This window comes from Ursus americanus, chromosome 33 (genome assembly GCF_024610735.1).
Source record: "Ursus americanus isolate L20-20 chromosome 33, mUrsAme1.1.p, whole genome shotgun sequence".
NCBI classification, from domain to species: Eukaryota; Metazoa; Chordata; class Mammalia; order Carnivora; family Ursidae; genus Ursus; species Ursus americanus.
The window spans coordinates 11,648-30,351 of record NC_142159.1 but is presented as its reverse complement, the minus strand read 5'-3'; the positions used below and the strand labels follow the sequence as shown (position 1 = coordinate 30,351).

Genomic DNA, 18,704 nt, shown 5'->3' with positions numbered 1-18,704 from the left:
AAGAAGAAATAATACCTATTCTCCTAAAGCTATTTCAAAAAACAGAAACAGAAGGAAAGCTACCAAACTCATTCTATGAGGCCAATATTACCTTGATCCCCAAACCAGGCAAAGACCCCCTCAAAAAGGAGAATTACAGACCGATTTCCCTAATGAATATGGACGCCAAAATCCTCAACAAGATACTTGCTAATAGAATCCAACAGTTCATTAAAAGGATTATCCACCACGATCAAGTGGGATTCATACCTGGGATGCAAGCGTGGTTCAATATTCGCAAATCAATCAGCGTGATACATCATATCAACAAGAAAAGACTCAGGAACCATATGATCCTCTCAATCGATGCCGAAAAAGCATTTGACAAAATACAGCATCCTTTCCTGATTAAAACCCTTCAGAGTGTAGGAATAGAAGGTACATTTCTCAATCTCATAAAAGCCATCTATGAAAAGCCTACTGCAAATATTATTCTCAATGGGGAAAAGCTGGAAGCCTTTCCCTAAAGATCAGGAACTCGACAAGGATGCCCACTCTCGCCACTATTATTCAACATAGTACTAGAAGTCCTTGCAACAGCAATCAGACAACAAAAAGGGATCAAAGGTATTCAAATCGGCAAAGAAGAAGTCAAAATGTCTCTCTTCGCAGACGACATGATACTCTATATGGAAAACCCAAAAGAAGCCACTCCCAAACTATTAGAAGTTATAGAGCAGTTCAGTAACGTGGCGGGATACAAAATCAATGCTCAGAAATCAGTTGCATTTCTGTACACGAATAACGAGAATGAAGAAAGAGAAATCAGGGAATCCATCCCATTTACAATAGCACCAAAAACCATACGTTACCTTGGAATTAACTTAACCAGAGACGTAAAGGTCCTTTATTCTAGAAACTATAAATCACTCTTAAAAGACATTGAGGAAGACATAAAAAGATGGAAAGATATTCCATGCTCATGGATCGGAAGAATTAACATAGTTAAAATGTCCATGCTACCCAGAGCAATCTACACTTTCAATGCTATCCCGATCAAAATACCGAGAACGTTTTTCAAAGAACTGGAACAAATAGTCCTTAAATTTGTATGGAACCAGAAAAGACCCCGAATCTCCAAGGAACTGTTGAAAAGGAAAAACAAAGCTGGGGGCATCACAATGCCGGATTTCGAGCTGTACTACAAAGCTGTGATCACAAAGACAGCATGGTACTGGCACAAAAACAGACACATAGACCAATGGAACAGAATAGAGAGCCCAGAAATGGACCCTCGGCTCTTTGGGCAACTAATACTTGATAAAGCAGGAAAAAACATCCGGTGGGAAAAAGACAGTCTCTTCAATAAATGGTGCTGGGAAAATTGGACAGCTACATGCAAAAGAATGAAACTTGACCACTATCTCACACCATACACAAAAATAAACTCCAAATGGATGAAAGACCTCGATGTGAGACAGGAATCCATCAAAAAATAGAGGAGAACATAGGCAGCAACCTCTACGACATCGGCCAAAGCAACCTTTTTCATGATACATCCCCAAAGGCAAGAGAAACAAAAGACAAAATGAATTTATGGGACTTCATCAAGATTAAAAGTTTCTGCACAGCCAAGGAAACAGTCAGAAAAACTAAGAGGCAGCCCACGGAATGGGAGAAGATATTTGCAAATGACACCACAGATAAAGGACTGGTATCCAAGATCTACAAAGAACTTCTCAAACTCAATACACGAGAAACAAATAAACAAATCAAAAAATGGGCAGAAGATATGAACAGACACTTTTCCAATGAAGACATACAAATGGCTAACAGACACATGAAAAAATGTTCAAAATCATTAGCCATCAAGGAAATTCAAATCAAAACCACACTGAGATACCACCTTACGCCAGTTAGAATGGCAAAAATAGACAAGGCAAGAAACAACAATTGTTGGAGAGGATGTGGAGAAAGGGGATCCCTCCTACATTGTTGGTGGGAATGCAAGTTGGTACAGCCACTCTGGAAAACCGTGTGGAGGTCCCTTAAAAAGTTCAAAATTGAGCTACCCTATGATCCAGCCATTGCACTACTGGGTGTTTACCCCAAAGATACAGACGTAGTGAAGAGAAGGGCCATATGCACCCCAATGTTCATAGCAGCAATGTCCACAATAGCTACATCGTGGAAGGAGCCGAGATGCCCTGCAACAGATGACTGGATTAAGAAGTTGTGGTCCATATATACAATGGAATATTACTCAGCAATCAGAAAGAACGAGTTCTCAACATTTGCTACAACATGGACGGCACTGGAGGAGATAATGCTTAGTGAAATAAGTCAAGCAGAGAAAGACAACTATCATATGATTTCTCTCATCTATGGAACATAAGAACTAGAATGATCAGTAGGGGAAGAAAGGGATAAAGAAAGGGGGGGTAATCAGAAGGGGGAATGAAACATGAGAGACTATGGACTCAGAGAAACAAACTGAGGGCTACAGAGGGGAGGGGGGTGGGGGAATTGGATAGACCGGTGATGGGTAGTAAGGAGGGCACGTATTGCATGGTGCACTGGGTGTTATACACAACTAATGAATCATCGAGCCTTACATCGAAAACCGGGGATGTACTGTATGGTGACTAACATAATATAATAAAAATCATTATTAAAAAAAAATGACAACTGTCTCCGTTGTTTGGGCTGTTCAAGCACACCGCTACCATACTGTCATCCTCGGTCCACTCTAGGATGAGGGGAGAGCTGGGGACTCCGTTGCCAATGCGGACGAACGTCAGCACCCGGAGCTTGCATAGCATGAACTTCTGGAGACCGGCCAGCAGCGCCGACTGCGTGTGGTTCCCTTGCACGATGGGACTGCGGGGCTCGGGGGTCCAGGTCGTTGGCCCGGAACAGAATCTGGAGCATCCACACACAAGCGTGCATGGTCATGGGGATGCAGGGTGCCAGGAGGGGGCCTCTCAACCACAGGGCAAGGACCAGCAACTGCGGCTTCTCCCCCACAGCAGCGGTGTTTAAGGCTTATGGATCTAGTTTCCATATGCTGGTATTTAGTGGGGAAGACGTGCTCCAGAGCAGAAGAGGAGCTGAGTTAGGACCCAGCCCATGGCAGGGGGAGCTCCCCTGAGCCGTGATTTCCCAGAGCTGAGGCACACGACAGCAGGCACACCAACCACATCCACTAGAACGAGGACTTGGTCATAAACACCGACACTGTGCTTCCTACAGAAGGAGCCAGCGCCCCCTCGGTTTCCCAGGTTCTTGGGAAATTGGGCTCCTGTCTCGAGAGAGTTGCTGGAATTCCCTGCACCCTGGGCCACAGTCCCCCTGGGCTCTGTGCTGCTGCCCATGCACAGACACAGCACCCTGGGAAACTCCAGTCCACGGCCCTGCCTGCTCCTGCTGGTTTGCTAAGTCCTCACTCGCAGCTCATCCTTCCTGAACTGGTCCCTTAGTCCAGGACCCAGAAGGCCATAAGAGATGGCGGACCTCAGGGAGGAGCTTGAAAACAGCAGGGCAAGCTCTCTTCTCCAGGACCCAGGTATGTGCTGTGGAGTTGTGGTCACTACACCTGCCCAGTGAGATCCCCACGTCCAGCAGGGCCTGGGGGAGCAACTGAATGCCCACGAGAACAGGAGGGGGAAAACCAGAGGCTGGGGATCAAAACCAAGGAAAGCCTGGAGTTCCGATGCTGGAAGGCTGTACAGGGAGTAACAGACAGGTGTGGGGCCCTATGGGCCACATCCAGGAAAATCCGTCCCACTGCTCGGGGGAAGTGATGTAAACAAAAGCACAGGTGGATAAGTGCAGGTAAGACTAAACCCAGCAAGGGCCCCCCAAGAGGCAGAAAGGTGCTCGCCCCTCCTGCTGTCGCCATTGCCCTGGATGGCCCAGGATGCTGGTGTGCGCACCAGCATACAGGTAGCTAAGAACACCCACTCAGCACACGCTAGGAGCACACCGCAGCTCACAAAATCAAACCCCCTTCCCTCTCAGACCAGATCAGAGTCAGCCACCATGATGACTCCCGTTGTACAAGCCAGGAAGCAGAGGCTCGAGCTTAAGTAGCCGGCTCCTACCCATGTGTTGTTTGGGCCTATGTTAGGAGGTTGTAGTCGTGCCTCGTCACCAGATGGCAAGGAAGTTTAGAGGAGAAAACAGATGTGAACATCACAACACAGGACGGTGCTGCAGGTCTGGAAGACGCCCTGCGCTCCTTAGTCTAAGGGAGTGACACGCAGGAGCACCTGCACAGTCTAAGCACAGGACGGTCACCTCTGACACATACCTTGTAGCCCAGTATGAGCCCGTTCTGGTCCTGTTCAGGCACCAAAGCCCACGTCAGTAAAATCTGGGTGGAGCTGACGGCCTCAGCAGACGTGTTTTCAGGAACGTCTGAAGGAACTGCAAAGGATGAGTAAAACAGATTGGTGCCCAAAGTCCAAAGGCTTCAATAAATAAAGGTCTAATTTTTAGCTAATCAAGTTGTCCTTGAAAGAGCAACCAGTTCTGAGCATTTTGGAATGATCAGATTAAGCCGGCAGAGGTATAACAGAAATGTAAATCCCTAACATTAGCAACAAATCCCACAAATCCTGGGTATGTAGGAGCTCAATTTTATCTGAATCTACCCAGCAAGAAAATGTGCTTGGTCTATTTTTAGATTAACTTGTGGGAGCTGCAGACTTGGATCTCAAATGGGAAATCCTCACTCTCAGCCACCCGGGCATCCATGACGCCCCACCTGCGCCATCCCCACTGCTCTGTAGTTACCCAGAGAGCTGTGGGCAGACTGGTTCTTTATTAGCCCATAACACTGTCTAAAACAGGTCTTTAAGAAAATGGCACTATTATGCACAAACAAGCACTAAGCGGGGTTTTTCCCCTTCCCATTTTTTGGAATGGAAACAGATTTATCTCTACCACCAGCATCTTCATTACAGGAAACCTGCTCGAAGCAGCCTTTAGAGAAGACTAGATGGTATCTTGGCTATTAGAGCACAGAGAATGGTTGCAGATGGCAGGGGTTTACAGAGAGAGCGAGAAGGCAAACGGGAGCGGCAAACGAAAACATAAAACATTTGCATTCTCCCCTTCTTTGTGCACCATAAAAATGCGGGTAGCAAGGTTTTGCTCTCTCTACAGTCAACAATTACTAATTAAACAAAGCAGAACCAGAAATACTTATAAAAGCTGCTTTCTAGAACTTTAACCCACATCTGAGCATCGGCTTAGTACAGGGCCTGGCAACGCGTGCTCCTCCAAGGATTAGGGTCTTTCCTTCCGTAATTCACTGAAAATAATGCCAAGTGATACAACCTTCCTGGTGTGCTTTCAAAGCAGTCAGAATTTAAAGAAAAGTTTTCTGCAAAGATGATGTGATTAAGTGGATCAAAAAAGAAAATACTGGTGTCCCGCCACGAAGTGTTTGGTAGGAGCCAAATCCTCAATCCTGGAAAGCCGCTCCGCTGTTGCCTGCCCTGCCCAACCTTCATGGCTCCTGGAGATGGGGCGCGATGCCACCTCCTCCTGGGCCTCCACCGCTCCCCAAGCCAGGGCGGTCCCTCCTCCCTATGTTCTGCTGGCACCCCAGGCTCACTCTGAAATCGCCCCCTGCTTTCAGTGTGATGAGTCCTTGGACGGCCGACTCCTCACCGGACATGGTGCTCCAGCCTCTTGCTCATCTCTGACGTCTGGCCTGCGGCCAGGCAAAGGACAAAAGGCTGGACAAGGAAACCTGGAGTCTCGTGGCATAGAAAGCCTGGGTTCAGCTTGCACCCAACCAAAGAGAATTAGGTGAGGGATGTTCCAGAGATTTCACCTATCCCAGTGACAGTCTCAAGGGCCATGTTGCTCTGAGTTTAGGCAAGTTGGAGCCTGCCTCAACCACGGAACCCACCGAGATATTCTCGGAGAAGTAGCTGGTGAGCTGAAGAGAGGCTTCAGGGAGGGAACTCGACATGGGCAGACAGTACACATGGAGGCCAGGGACACAGTCCCTGCGGCCTGGAGGGCTGGCAGATACCAGAGGGGATTTCATTTGTAAAGTACCTCATGGCTAGAGAAAGCAGAGGTGCACACATCTTAAATAAGTCAATATGACAAGGTGTTCTAATTCTCTAGCAACCCCTCAGAGCAGGCAGTAACCTCCGTGCGTCACAGTCAAAGCACCTGAGCTGGGTGGCTTGCCTGTGGCCATCCCGCTGCGACGTGGCAGAGCTGGGGTTCAAGGTCCCATCTCTCTGACCCCAACGCTTGTCCCATTTGTTCTCATGTCACTGGCCATTTCATCTGGGCACCAGGTAGCCTCAGGGAACTTGTCTGTGGCCTTTCCTGGAGGATGAGTCGGACGGTGATCCATGGAAGGTGGTGAATGTCCGGGGGGGGGCAGGAGAGAGGGGCAGGATGGGGTTTCCTGAAAGATCCCATGGCCAGAGTCCTGGCAGTAAGAGTAAGAAGAGGGACCGCAAATCTGCTCTTCCCCTGGAAGAGTGTCTGATTCTGCTGGGTCCCCACTTTCTGAACCTCCTATTTTCCTGGAGAAATGTGATTTTCCCCTGGTCTCTGTTCAGTCCAGTGGGGCCTCATGACCACAATTTATTCAGCCCCGGATTTCACCACGATTTTAGACTCAAAAGCCCCAGCAAGATCCTGAATCAACCCCCATGGAAGGGAGCTTTTGTGGTTAGAGACCAGGCAGAGCATCTCCTAAAGCACGATACAGTGATGGAAGGCACTCATGGGTCCCAAGGCAAGGGCGATGGCTGAAAATGCGCTTCCTTCTTTCCGGTCATTAAACTCGGGGATTCCAGAACACCAAAAGGTGTCGTAAAGTTCATTCTGATGGAAGCAATAAATATAGTTAGGAACTTGTGCTTGCAGGTAAACAAGAACTTAGAGAGCATCTCAGGGACTTTAATATTAAAAAAAAAACTGTCAGAATCTGCTGCCCATCTGCAGTCCCACAGCCCACCAACTCGTGCGTGGACACCGAGCCCCCAGGATGGGCAGTGCTGATGCGACATCCAGGGAGGGCAGCAGAGGGGCACTGGCCATGGCTGTCTGGTGCCTCCACGCACACGGCATCTCCCCCATTACCTCTGGTCTCCACCCACGTCCCTGGGCTCTGTGCAGCCCCTCTGGGCTGTGGGTTCCCCCAGACCTCGCTTCTCCTGCCTGCTGCCCTGCTCCCTCTGGACCTCAGACTCTCCCTCCTCACGCCCCTTGCCCCACGTCCAGCCTTCCCCCACCTCAGTGCACCAGACCAACCAGTTCTTTCCATTTTGTTAATTCAGAATTTTGGATCTAATGGAACAATTAAAAATCAAACCTTCTGGGCAATGAGTATCAATAGCTTCAAGTATCCCCAGTGTTCCCGACGTTCCTGTGGTGCTGTGAGCATGTGGCCTACGTTAGTTCATTCAGTCCTCACAGCAGAACTTCCAAGTCACTATCCCCGTTTGCAACTGAGAATGCTCAAGCGCAGAGAGGTTCGTGAACTTGCTGGAAACTAGCAAGGGTTTCTAGGGTTGGCCCGGGCTCCACACTTCCCCACAGAGCCTCCGTCCACACACAGCCTTCTCTCTGAAGCACTGATGTGTGTGTGCACACCTGACCGCCCCCCTGACCTCAGTGGGTCACACCTGATACATGGCTGAACGGTTTGATCCAAAGAGTCTTCCCTGAATGTACAGGAGGACAGGGCTTTATGTTCCAAGCTTGTCTACCAATTTTATTTTTTAAAATCTGATCTTGACCAAAATTTACAAAAATACGGCATGTTGTTCATCATGGTAACCTGGATCCCAATCCCAGCGCTTCAAGCACCCTCCAGGGCAGCGTTGCTGGGGTCTGTGACGTCACCTTGATATGTGGGTGGGCTGGTGTTGTGGACGTGGACAAGACCAAAAGACACAAGCAAAGCCCCTGTGGCAGAAAGCACAGCCCGGACACATCACAGGGAACGGCATGGGAGGCTTGCCACACACAGATGGACAAAGCGGGGGGGCACGTGGCCGGTAGAGAGGCGCTTGGATTCCTGCACTGCTCCTCAGGGGGCATGCTCCTTGGGGGTGTGTGGCAGCTCAGGAACGTTCCACCTGCTCCAGCCTGCCAGGGGAGGTGGAGGGGCTGCCCCGGCCGGAGCTGGGCACCTTCAGCAGGCAGGTGTCTTACCTGCTCTGAAGGCTGCGTAATTGAGACTAATGACCGCAGGAGCTTCAGAAACCATTTTCTGTTGATCTGAAGTAAATTCTCCACAAGAGAGCAGTACGTCCAATCACAAGCTGTCCGTCTGCCTCCTGGCCCTCATAAATCAGAGTTTATGCAGGGAGAGTGTAAGACGCTGGAATTCACAATAAGCACGATGAGCAATATGCTCGGTGGGCCAGCCGCCCCTCCTTGGGGCTGCCTCTTTCTGATGCCGAACTGACAGAGAGGCCCGGGGCTGCTCACTGTGCATCGTGGCTGCTAAGTTACGGCTCCCCCAGGTGTCTGGACCACCTGGTGCCCCATGCGGAGGACCACACTGGACCGCTGTCGTCCACCCCACAGCCATTCCAAGGGCAGCTGCAGTAAGAAGGAGGCTCTGGAAGGATGGTCCGTGGTTTTCAGAGGCTGGGTTTGCCCACAGACCCAGCTTTTCTTGTGCTCCTCGGTGAGATACTCGGCCTGCAGTCTGGGATAGACTCTGTGTCGCTGCCGGCACGCCCCACCCAGAGCCCATCCATGGTGGGTGCTGGCCTGTCTGTGGGGGCAGAGAGAAGGCTGCACCGAGGGCAGGGGTCACCGGGGAGGTGGCTGGAAGAACGAGTAGTGAGGCCCAGGAGACAACAGCCACTGAGTTCAGCTCCCGTAGGCCCTCTTCCTCCGCAGCCTTCCCAGAGCTCCTGGATGCTGGGCATACGTCATAGCATGCATGGAAAAGGCAACAGCATGGGCCAGACAGAGCGAGATGGGGATGGGGACCGTGCCGCTGCTGGGAGGGACTGCAGAGCATCGCCCACAGCTCTGAGGTCACGGTGGTGTTGCCAGCCCAGGACCCCAGCGGGCAGCCGTGAAAAGGCCAAGCTCCACGGAGACTGCTACTTTAATGACATGGATTTGTTGAAATAAAATACAAAAAGGAGTTCATTAAGCCCTATTAGCTGGTGAGAACAGAGGCTCATAAATGGAATATTGGCAACCACCGCTCATCTGGGATATGCTGGCCCTGCTCGGTGATGACGTGTGCCCATGGCTTCCCCAAAGCTTTACACCAGGAATGAGCTGTGTGTTGTGTTTACCAATGACCACGTGTGTATCTGAAGGAAGGAAGTCTCGGTGTGCATACGTCTACCCAGGCCTAGCCAGGGTTCTGAGGCTTGGCCCTCGTGAAGTCCGCGGGCCAAGCAGGCAGCCGTGGACACTCTGCCTCCGAAATCGATGGTGAGCGCAGCTCTCATTCCAGCCACGGGCCTGACCGGTCCCCGAGGCGTCTGCTGAGAGTCTTTGCTTCCAAGGGCAGCCTCCGTCTATGCACTTTTGGTGTTTCAGCTTTTTTGTTTTCCCTAGCACTGCCTGGCTTGCTTTTTCCTCCCTCTGTATGGCTTAAAGTTAAACTGAACGGGCTCCCTTCTCTGCCCACCCCGCACCATGTTCGGTTCTTCTGCTCCGGGAGACAGGAGGCCTCTCGCAGGTGATCCTGTGCTGAGAGACTGGAGAATGAGCTACCTGGTTCCTGCACTGCACTTTCAGTAGTGACTTCTCCCCTTTCCTGGAGCTACGTTGTTCCTGATGGTGACTATTTCAAAGCATTAGGTCTGAGGGCAGAACCAGACCCATACATGCACTCTGGTTAGAAGTGAGGGGCACAGGCGGCTTCAGAGCAGAGGTGCCCTCTGGGGTCTGTAGGGGTGGTCTGCAGGGGGCCCTGGCCCAGCACAGGCGACTATGTGTGGTTTTGAGACAAGAAGCAGGAGGGGTTGGCACCAGGAAGTTCCCTGACTAATGGGAGAGAAAAGAGTTTAGGGGAGGAACGCAGTCCCCAGGCTATGCCCTCAGGCACCCAGGACACGGCCTGGAGCCTCAGACACAGCACCGCGACACAGTGATGCTGGGCACCTCCCGCCTTTGTCCCTGGGGGACAATGGGGAGCTTAAGCTTGAGCTGTTCCGAAGTTCAGGGTGAGGGGGTGCTATACGCCTGTCTGTGGACACAGCCTGTCTTTGTGAAGCTGAGTTTCTGGTGGTTTCTGTGATACGGGAGCAGGTACAGCATGAAGACCAATGAGGGAAATTACGGAAATTAAGGTGGTGGCGTTCACTCCGATCCCACATTCAAGAAGGTGGGCAGAGCCCGATCCCATCAGGAACATCAGGAACACACATCCCTGAAGCCGCAGGATGCAGGTTGAGAGGACGGAGGCAGAAGCCCCAGGCATGGCAGGAGGTGCTGCAGGCAGAGTCCCAGAGAGCGCCTGCCACAGACTGTGTCCCAGACTGAGTGGCTGAGGTGTGGAAACATGAGCGGCTGGCTTGACGTTTCAAGTAATGCTCAGGAAATGGAAGGGGCCGCTGGAGGCTGTGGCCCTAGTGCCTCCTCCCTGCAGGCCCACGAAGAAATGGAGGGTCTGGAAGATAAGGTAAGGCTCCCACCTTCCTCTGAGGCCGAAGCCACCCAGATTTTTTTATTTTGAAGCCAAGATTTAAATTAAGCTTCCACTTTTCAGGTTAAAGCTCTTCTGTTCTAAAAAAAAATCATCGAAGCCCCACAACAGACACCTGCAGCCCGTGAGCAGTCTGCCTGGCAGCCTGGCTGTCCTCACTTCGAGTCCCCAGGGGACACTGGGTGGAGCACAAAGGGTGTGGGAGCCAGGACACACGGGCTGCACTGTGAGGTCCAGGTTTGGGCAGGGGTCAGTGCCGGGTGTGGTGACTGAGCTCTCTGCCCTCTGCCGACAGCCAGGCAGATGTGTCCACTTCCCTGAGAGGCTTCTGGTGCCCGTCCCCCAGCCAGCTGGGCTGTTTACAGCGATGCCCATCTCCCTTTTGGGGTGAGATTGTTTTTCCTTTTTCCAAAGACAGGGATACTAACCTGTAATGATGCCATTTTTCTCCAGGGGCTCTTACAAGCTGACCTTGAGCGACGTGTCCAGAATCTCCATGAAACTCAGGTGTCCCACAGCTCCTGGTTCTTGCAATGAAACCTAAAGTCACCAGTTAACACGAGGGCCCCCTTCTCCTTGGGTCAGATGTGCGTGGAAAGTTCTAACCAGGGAAGGGAAGTGGGAGCCCAGGCTGGGGCCTGCAGGCTGAACTCGAAGGAAATGCCAGCAAAAACTCAGAAGAGGCAAGGGACTTTGAGGTGCAAAAGGCCTCCTAGGTCTGAGCATGTAAATTGTTTTGCTCAGCTGCATCCCGGCCATGGCGAGAACCAAAAACAGGCAGTGGGAGATTTATACACACCTCCTTCTCCCTTACCTACTCTACTGAGAACAAGCAGGGGCAGAATCAGTGGCAAAGGAGGAACAGGAGGAGAACAGAGAGGAGCCGAGGGACCCACTCGCTCAGCACAGACTGAGGAAGTGCAGGCCACGTGCCCGGCAGGGACACCAGGCTCCTCCTGAGCTGCCCCGGCCTCATGACTCCCTTGGGCAGGCCCTGAATGTGCTACACCAAGATCTTTTTAATCATACCACATGCAGTATTTCAAGCTTTAAGTAGGAGAGCATGAAGACAAGGGTGTTGGTTGTCCTGCCCGAGAGCAGAGCTCGGGGCATCCCCGCAGAGAAGCCTCACCTGTTCTGGCAACTGCCGGCATCACTTGCAGACGGCGGATTCAGCACCCGCTGCTCAGCGCCACTCAGACCAAGCTCCCTAACACAACTCCTAATTAAAAAAGGAAGCAGGATGAGAGACTATGGACTCTGGGAAACAAACTGAGGGCTTCAGAGAGGAGGGGGTGGGGGAATGGGGTAGGCTGGTGATGGGTAGTAAGGAGGGCACGTATTGCATGGTGCACTGGGTGTTATACGCAACTAATGAATCATGGAACTTTACGTCAGAAACCAGGGATGTACTGTATGGTGACTAACATAATATAATAAAAAAAATTAAAAAAAAAAAAAAAAAGGAAGCAGGGCGCCTGGGTGGCTCAGTTGGTTAAGCCACTGCCTTTGGCTCAGAGGTCATGATCCCGGAGTCCCAGGATCCCAGGATGGAATACCGCATCAGGCTCCCTGCTCACCGGGGAGTCTGCTTCTCCCTCTGACCCTCCTGCCTCTCGTGCTCTCTCACAAATAAATAAAATCTTTAAAAAAACAAAAACAAAAACAAAAAAGGAAGCAAAGGTGGAAACAGCCTCAGCAAATATACTCATCTGGGTGAAACTTTCAAAAGACATTTTATGGATAAGCTCAAACACTGACAAGGGCCACTCTCTGAGTCAGGGAGATGGTAAAATAGAATGGTTGTCGAATCCAGCTCATATTCCTCTGGGTTTAGTTTCCAGAAAGACGATCTGATAGATTTTTGAACGGACTTGTTCTTTTCTTGATCGATAGAGCAGCAAAGAAAGTTTTTTGCTCCTTTTATACTCTCAGTGTCTCTGCTTCTTGGATTCCTGTCCATATCTGCTGTCCTCTAGCTCTGCTGGAACCAGCTGGCAACATCTAGTCTTAAAATTTATATTCTGTTTCCTCTTTACTGTGTTGCCCCCCCCTCCCTGCCCCACTCGTGAGTTCTTATCACTTGGAGCTTTGGAAAAGGAGGCCTGCAAGATGTGGAGCCACGGGAGGTGCCCTCAGCAGGAGAGCACAGGTGGGGGGGGGGCGGGTGCCTCCAGCACTGGCCAGTCCAAGCCATCTGCCCTCCTTCCACCTTTCCATAACACAGTGCATGCTCTGAACAGCATCGATAGGCTCCCCAGCTAACAAAAAATTGTGACTCTGTTAGAAAATTCTAAAAAGATGACATTGCTTCCAGTTTTCTCAATTTCCAAAAAGGAAATTTCCAATTTCTCTTTTTACCTAATGGGGGAATGCACTTAAAGTTCTGTTTCCTGGCCACAGAGCTTAATGGGAGGTGTCCCCACTATGTCTGTTGGCTTGCTTAACTGGCAACAAGTGTGTGTGTGTGTGTGTTTCGTAAGTGAGGAATTCAAGCAGGAGTCTTAACTCTCTTCTTTGGAAGGAGTTGCCTTCTTTTGCCACTTTTTATTTTTTAATAAACATCCTCCGAAAAATGAAATCTGATGTTCAGTTGGACATGGCTGTGGCTGGAACAGAGGTGCTGCGCTGGCCTCTTCTTCAAATAAACGAAATAGAGGAAAACATCCACATAATGAAGAGCTATAAGGGGGGGGTGCTCGTAACATCTGTCCCTCCCCACCTCCCTCCCCACCCCATCAACACATGTAAAGGGGCTCCATTGTGCCTTCCTACAGATGAATGCAGAAAGTACCCTTCAGCCAAGCCAGGCTCCTCTCTCCTCCGACACCCCACGCGGGCCCCCTGCACGCCCCCTATGCACCCTCAGTCCCACACAACTGGGCCAGAACCCAGCGGTGTCACCCTTCTCTTAGCCCCCTTGTCCCATACTTTCCCCACCAGATCCCTATGAACCTTTTGATCCAGCTCTGTGTTTGTCTGTGTCTGTGTGTGTGTCCTGGGTTTCAATGTCAAATAGATGTCCTATTGTAGACTGTAGTCCAAAATGTCCACAGACTCCTGCAAATCCACCTACCATGTGAACAGAAGTTAAGATGAGATCTTGCTTCTTTTCCATTCTATATCCAACCTGCGCTGAAAATCTGGAAGTAATTTCTGTCCATGTTTGATACATGCAGATTGAAAAAAAACACAAATTCCAGCCTTTTCCAGCTATGTGACTTTGGGTAAGTTCATTACCTCTTAGAGCTCCCATTTATCTCTGTGGAATAGGAGCAGTGAAGCTTCTCTCTCAAGACTGCCGGGGGTATGACCAAGGTGAGGCATAGCATGTGCGTGCATAGCAGAGGATAACAAAACCTCTTACAGGGTGGCTTCCTCCAAACTGCTAGCTTCCTAGCCTTTCTTCTTTCCTGAAAATTCTAAAAGACTGAATTGAGCCCATTCCTGATGGAACATCCCACATCATTTTGTGCACTTCTTAATTAATGTTGTAGCTCATTCTGGGAGAATCTGCAACATTATCCTATTCTGTAGGTGCAGCCCGAGGTCTAGGACGTCTCAAGGATTGAGAAACAGATCTTTCGTGCAATGTTATTTATGCCACATTGACAACTTCCTAAGAGGAGATGAGAATGGAGCTTGCCAACCGAGTGTTCATTTATAATCCTTACTTTAGAAAACCTTTCAAAGCCCAAGTGAACATTTAGGAGCTTTTCCTAATGTTTCAGAAATGTGGATAACCCAACGTTTTTCCCATCTCTCTTTAAATATGAAATATTTCTTTTTCATTAGAAGGTAATGTTCAGAAACCAGAATCAATCATTATAGCACAAAAATACCTGTTACAGGAAAAAATGATAAAGAAGTAAAACCAGAAAAAATTAAAACCTTATTGTGTTCAAAATGATGATTTATACTATCATTTGTCTTTAGACCCTTTATAGAAACACCAGCATCTGTGTCTTTGTGACCACAGTTAAGAAACAGATGGAAGTTCGCTCATCTACACGGGCATATTTTAGGATCTAGTGGTCATCTCTCACACTCATGCTCCCACAGGATTCCATGCTCAGGCTCCCCTGAGAACCTGGCAGTCACACTGTGTCTGCACGGGTCTCTCACGGGAAGTTGAACCGTTTTTAACAAAACATGAACTCGGAGGCCAAACACTGCCTCAGCATTAGATTTGGACCCCTTGTTGCTTCAAATGACTATAGTACTCTCCTTCTCCTAAATGATAGGAAAGTTGCTGATGTCGACATTGGCAGTAAGAAAAATGGGCATTTAAGTTATGCAGAACTTACACGTTATGGCTTTTTTTCCACTTGCAACTGAAAGCATATGGATTGCCAGAGCGTTTTGAAAGAAATTCCTGAGTCAATTTAAGTTATTTTCCATTTCATTTTGGGAAATCATGATGGAAATCTGACGAGCTGATTCCAAATGAGCCGGCTTTTGGGCCGCAACTCCTGTGGCAGGAGGGACATTTCCTCTCACCCCCTTGGAACGTTCACATGGCTGGGACTTACGGTTTTGCTGCTCGATTTGTAAGTTAATATGTCACATTTTAAAAGGTCTAGAGCAGAGAGGGTCTTGGAGGCACGGCTAAGAAAATCTAGTCAATGGAATTGGCAGACAGGATAATGGCAGAATAGTGGATGGGCAGGCGGAGTATGAAGAGCAGGGGTGTGTGTGTGAGAAAGTTTATATTAAATAATCCCCACATGTCCAAGTTACCCCATGCTGACAATGCAAAGAGCCCAAGTAGACAAACCAGTCGTTTTTATAGATCTCAATAATAAATGGGATGGAAAAGAAGAATGGGCCATGTGACAGGTGAAGAGTAGGTTCAAAATTACTTCAGGGATCAATAGCACATTATGTTGAACTCAAGGTACAGATGACTTGCTCATCATCAATTCTGGGAGCTTCTGTGAAGGAAATACACTCGAGAGTCAACCTGTGTGCCCAGCAGCAGGTGGGCGCTCCCTTCCCCTGCGGACAATGCTTGCCCATCACACATGTCTCCTGTGGGTGTCAGCAAGGGCTGCCCGCATGTGCTTGGCTAGCCCCCAGGCTGAGGCTGGGACATTCCTGAGTGATCTTTGAGAATGACCAGCCACCATGTCACACACCGCCTCACGGTGGCGGGAGCCGCACCAGCTCTCCCTGGCGTTGTGATGCTTTCTCAAGAGGACCTAAATCCAAAGAGCTTATTAAAGTCAGGACAAATTCCATCTCATTTCCCCTAATGGATCGGGCTTGCCGCTTGGCCGAAAGGAGGAGGAAAAATCAGGCGGGCTGGCTGGAAGCTTTACTCTTCCTGAAGCCCAGGTGCTTCTTGCTGTTCCCAAGTCCTGACAGACTCCAGAATTATGTGCCTATATGTTCTGATAATTTTCCAAATTAGGCTGACAAATACTTTTATGAGTTATTCTCTTCCCCTGTAATACACAGGCATTTAAATTATTCTCTTTCCAGCTGCAAGGACCAGCTCACTCTTACAGGCTTTCTCGATACGCAACACTAGCAGCCATGGAGCACCCCAAGCCCACAGAAAGGGGACCCAGTGGCCACAAGCACCTTCAGCTGGTGCCCAAACAGACCACAAGCTGAGGCCTTGAGGCCAACGGCCCTCGGAGCCGTGGGGCTCATGTCTGCTAATTCTGATGTGGGCAATTCTGAAGAATCATGAGGCCCTCTGCATGCAGCCAGCCATGACACAGAAGGTCACATGATTTTAGTCTAGAAATTGCATCTCCTCTGGGTTTCACTCCTCAGCAGGATTTGCTGTAGAAAGCAAGGCAGAAACTGCTAGCTGCCTTCGACTGTCTGCCCCCCCTTCCTTTCTTAGCAACGGACGGAAATGTATAGAGCTGAAAAAGCACCTTTCCAGGCTTTCCTGTACAGAGATATTCCATGAATTCTAAGCATAAGTCGTCAGCAGAAGGAACTTCTAAGAATGTTCTTCAAAGACTAGTGTTACTTGCATAGTTGGCCACAAGATGTAACCCTGTGCCTTCTTCCTTCTAGAATGTGGACATGACAGCTGGCATCCCAGGAGCCAGCTTGCAGCCCCAAGGCAAACTCTAAAGATGGCAAAGCAAAAAGAAGCCTGACCCTCTGGGTACCACGGAGCTGCCACTAACACCCCATGCAGCCCAAGGCCCGCTCTTGATGGGAGAAAATAAAAACACCCCTGCACTGTGTTTCAGCTGTTACGCTGGGTCTGTTTCTCACAGCTGGAGAGACCACCACTACAGACAGTGGAACCCTAACTCCTCTGCTGCAGTCCCACCATGTAGATCCCAATAAAGCCCCTTTTCATGTCGATGGAGGATCCCTCTGAGTCTCTGTGCTGGCAGTCGTTGAAGCACGCCTGTCACACCGACCTTGTGCACAGCCGGGGTGTGGCCACACCCGAGCGAGGCTGGCTTCGTTGGTCGTTCTCACTCTGCTGTCACAGATGTTCATACCCCCTTCCGGGCTAGGCTGCAAGTCACCAAGAGTCACGGTGTGTCGTAGGAGCTCAGGGCTTTCCAGACCTTGACCTCATCTTCTCTCGCAACCGCCCCCGAGGCAGTCAGCACAGACAATGTTACAGATTATAAGCTTATAGTGGGGAACTTGGGGCTCACAGATGTTTCTGGGCAGATGTGAGTGAACGTGTGTGTGTGTGCAGACAGCTCACAAACCCTTGCTCTCCATCATCGTCTCTCTAAATTATTCATGGCCCCCGTTGTTGCCATTTTTCTTCCTAATGCCTCACCTTCTAATCAGCTCATTTTTTATCTGGTTTATTCCACCCCTGCTCCGGACAAGGTCCCCCGCCCCCACACCCTGGTTCTTCCCAACCACACGTCTAAATCCTCTCTTATGTACTTCCTGTCTTGGGCGGGAACATTGATTCAGAGACAGAATTTACAAGCTGCTTTCCCTTTGTTCAGCTGTGGGGTGGTTGACCAGGATGCTCCCGAGGAGCAGGGCTGGACCCACACAGTGTGAGCACACGGCATGCATGGGGCCAGCTGCCTCCCCTGCACATGCAGCCCTCCTGACACCCGTCGAGTGTCACAGCCATGCCCAAGGGACAGTATCCCAACGCTGTGGTCAACAAGGGTCTCACCCCTGATCTGTCCTGGGGCTCGGGCTTGCCCCTCAAACAAAGGAGGGTCAGGGTGAGCAGTGCTTCCCAGTGAAGACTCAGAGGCTGTCACAAGCCTAAGAAGCTCTGTCGAGTGACCAGGGGATGGGCGTGGGAGTACGTATACGGCAGGATCTGGAAACATCAGGAAAAGACCCACTGCATTCCAGAAGCACGGGGTCCTTTCCCCAGGGTGTTACAGTCATGTGAGCATGCAGGAAGAGTCTGAAACATGGCGAGAAGAGAGGGCTGTGTCCCTCAGAGGGAGGACAAAGATGCCCGTGCTTCCTGTGCCCATGCTGGTTGGGAGCAACGTCAAAGCACAAATGCCTGCAGGGAGGGAAGATGTGGATTGTGACCACTCCCCTGGGTGCCCCCGAGACCTGCAGGGACTCGGGGCTTAGAGCTCCAACAATAGCCATTCAAAGCCCAGACAAAGGAAGAAGGCCCACCTGCATGATGAGATGAGATGGGGAAACTACACACAGGGCATCTTCAGGAATGTCAGCTCATCGAGAGTTTAAAAAAAGTGATACTACAAACCATACTTGCACAGAGAGCTAAGAGAAGTCAGGTTCTCACCTAGAGGAGGAAAGCGAATCCTTGCACTGAGTAGAAGCATCCTCAGTCTCTCCATTCAGAAAATCACCTGACCCAGAGGTGGGAGCCAGCCCGCCCACCCACCGCCTCTGCCTAGCCCTGAGTGCTGGCGTTTCAGACCAGCTAAGCTCGAGCTAGCCAGCGTTCAGTTCCCCTATGTGTGAGAAACTGCAAGCAAAACCTGCCCTGTTCTAGCCAGTGCCCCACCAGCAATCTGAAGAGGGGCTGGGCCCCACTACTTTTCACATGCAGTCTCATGCACAGGGCACCACGCTCCCAGGGCAGGCTGTTGTGAAGCTATCAGAGGGA

At 50.2% G+C, this 18,704-nt stretch overlaps 1 protein-coding gene across 1 annotated transcript in view; it reads right to left on the bottom strand.

The window, feature by feature from the left end:
- The window catches only part of LOC123780119 (uncharacterized), a 66,016-nt gene extending 50,692 nt beyond the window's left edge, over positions 1 to 15,324 (bottom strand). Inside the window, exons 1-2 of the mRNA XM_087858708.1 lie at positions 11,077 to 15,324; positions 4,292 to 4,407 (exon numbers count right to left, since the gene is read on the bottom strand). The gene's annotated coding sequence lies outside the window, so the exon portion shown is untranslated. The remainder of the gene's footprint in view (positions 1 to 4,291; positions 4,408 to 11,076) is intronic.
- Positions 15,325 to 18,704: the final 3,380 nt, after the last annotated feature.